This window comes from Chiloscyllium plagiosum, unplaced genomic scaffold, assembly GCF_037043375.1.
Source record: "Chiloscyllium plagiosum isolate Xiang-an unplaced genomic scaffold, Cpla_swu_hap1 HiC_scaffold_52, whole genome shotgun sequence".
NCBI classification, from domain to species: Eukaryota; Metazoa; Chordata; class Chondrichthyes; order Orectolobiformes; family Hemiscylliidae; genus Chiloscyllium; species Chiloscyllium plagiosum.
In genome coordinates, this window is record NW_028270190.1 from 11,260,968 (window position 1) to 11,263,354 (window position 2,387).

Genomic DNA, 2,387 nt, shown 5'->3' on the forward strand with positions numbered 1-2,387 from the left:
ACATCCACTGGGTTTCCCTGGTCTAACCTACTTGTTACCTCTTCAAAAAATTCCAACAGGTTTGTCAGGCATGACCTCCCTTTACTAAATCCATGTTGACTTGTTCTAATCAGACTCTGCTCTTCCAAGAATTTAGAACCCTCATCCTTCATGATGGATTTTAGAATTTTACCAACAACCGAGGTTAAGCTGATTGGCCTATAATTTTCCATCTTTTGCCTTGATCCTTTCTTGAACAAGGGGGTTACAACAGCCAGCTTCCAATTACCCGGGACCTTTCCTGACTCCAGTGACCCTTGAAAGATCTCAACCTCTGCTATTTCCTCAGCCACCTCTCTAGGGTGTATCCCATCGGGGCCAGGAGATTTATCAATTTTCAGACTTTTTAACTTCTCAAGCACTATCTCTTTCATACTCAACTCAGCCCCGTGACACCCTTTAATTTTTGGGATATTGGGAGAATTTCTCTGTATACCTGGGATTGGTGGTTGTACGGTGCTCCAGTTCGAGAACAGAGCGAATGACGGGAAAGGGAAGTTACAAATGCATCATTTGTGAGTCACAAGCAAACGCAAGTTTTGTAGCACCGTGGACTGTGCTTTGACACTACATGTTAGAACTCATGAACAAACTAATATTTTTACTAATATATGTTTCACAACAGATATAAATTCAAATGAGGAAAGCATGTAATATCCCCAAGTATATCGGTAACAAAAATGTCCTCAGATTGTGAACTGTGGGAAGAATGTTGAGATGCTGCACTGTGATTTAGACATGTCAAGTGCATGGTAGATGCAGATTAATGTCGGTAAGTCCGTGGTTATTCATTTTGCGAGCAAAAACAGGAAGACAGATTGTTATAGGAATGGGGTGCGATTAGAAAGGTGGTGTAGGGTGTGGGCACGAGGCCTCTGCGTCTGAATCTGTGGCTGCAGTGCTGCAATTTTGACCAACACTGGCCTGCAACAGATTTGATAGAGCCTGGTCCTCGGTAGTATTTACCGGTCCCCAGTCAGAGAGTAATAGAATCATGAAGCACGAATCGGACAGCTCTATGCAACCAGTCACTGCCGAACATAGTGCCAACAAACTAAACTGTTCCCACTTCTTTGTTTCTGTTTCCCATTTTGAACGGGAAACTTTTCCTATCCATGCACTTATCCAAAAGTGTTTTAACCGCTTTAATTGTACCGACATCCAACACTTCCCCTAGTCGTTTATTCATCAGGTGAACCCATGTCCGTACAAAAGACGACATTTTCCCTCATGTCTTTTTGAATTCCACATCACAGGAAATAAAAACACCAATAATGATAAATCTACCTGTCCTCTCAACATTTCATGAAATACTATCACATAGGTTCTCAACCTCCTACATTCCAATGTAAAATGTCATAGCTTTTCATTGAAACTTCCGGGCACATCCTGTGAATGTGGCCTGAACCCTCTCCTGTTTTGTAAAAATTCTTCTCATAAATGGGCGATGAAAAATGGATACAGCATTCCAGAAGTGGCCTCACTACTGTATCGTATGACCTCACCATGTCTCACGCTACTCTGTCCACTCCACCCAAGAATTCCTGAAGATCATCAAAGGTACTAAGATGGAAGAGGATGAAGTAATGGCCTTCTTTGAGGTAACGGCCGGGTTCATATTAATCACCATTAACCTGGCCAAGGAAACACTGACTACACTAGTAGAAGACCCAAAGGCACATACAGCAAACACCACTAACTCCATCAACACAGACATTAACATCAAGCTAGTGGACCTGTGCCTTACCACACACTTCATGTTCAACAACAAAACCGACAGATAAACCAAAGTAACACCCATGGGAACTCCAATATCAGTGCTCTGAGCAGAGGATGTAATGCAGAGACACGAACAAACTGCTCTCGCAAAAATTCAATCCAAACTTTGCATCCAATATATGGATGATACCTTGATCAACACTAAAGGAAACCTTCACGACAATCTATAATAGCTTTACTTCATAAAATTTACTAAAGTGGAGGAAACAACGAGAAGTTACCATTCTGAGATGTCGCAGGACAGCGAATAGCAAATCAGAAACCTCAAACCAGTGTCTGCTGGAAAACAACACATATGTAACAAATATTTAATGAAAGAAATGAAGATGCATCAGAACGTTATTACAACACACTCTGAAATTCAGAGGAACTACACAGAGCAGAGGATAATCACCTCCTGTGTATTAAAAATGAATGGGTACCTAATGAGCACAGTGCACCGATTTCTCAGCAACAAACGCAAACAAGCAGACAAAACACTTCCATAATGCCTAGCCACTCTTCTATACATCAAATAAATCTCGGAAATGACTGCCAGACTACTCAGACCCCTTGGTATAATGGTAGCC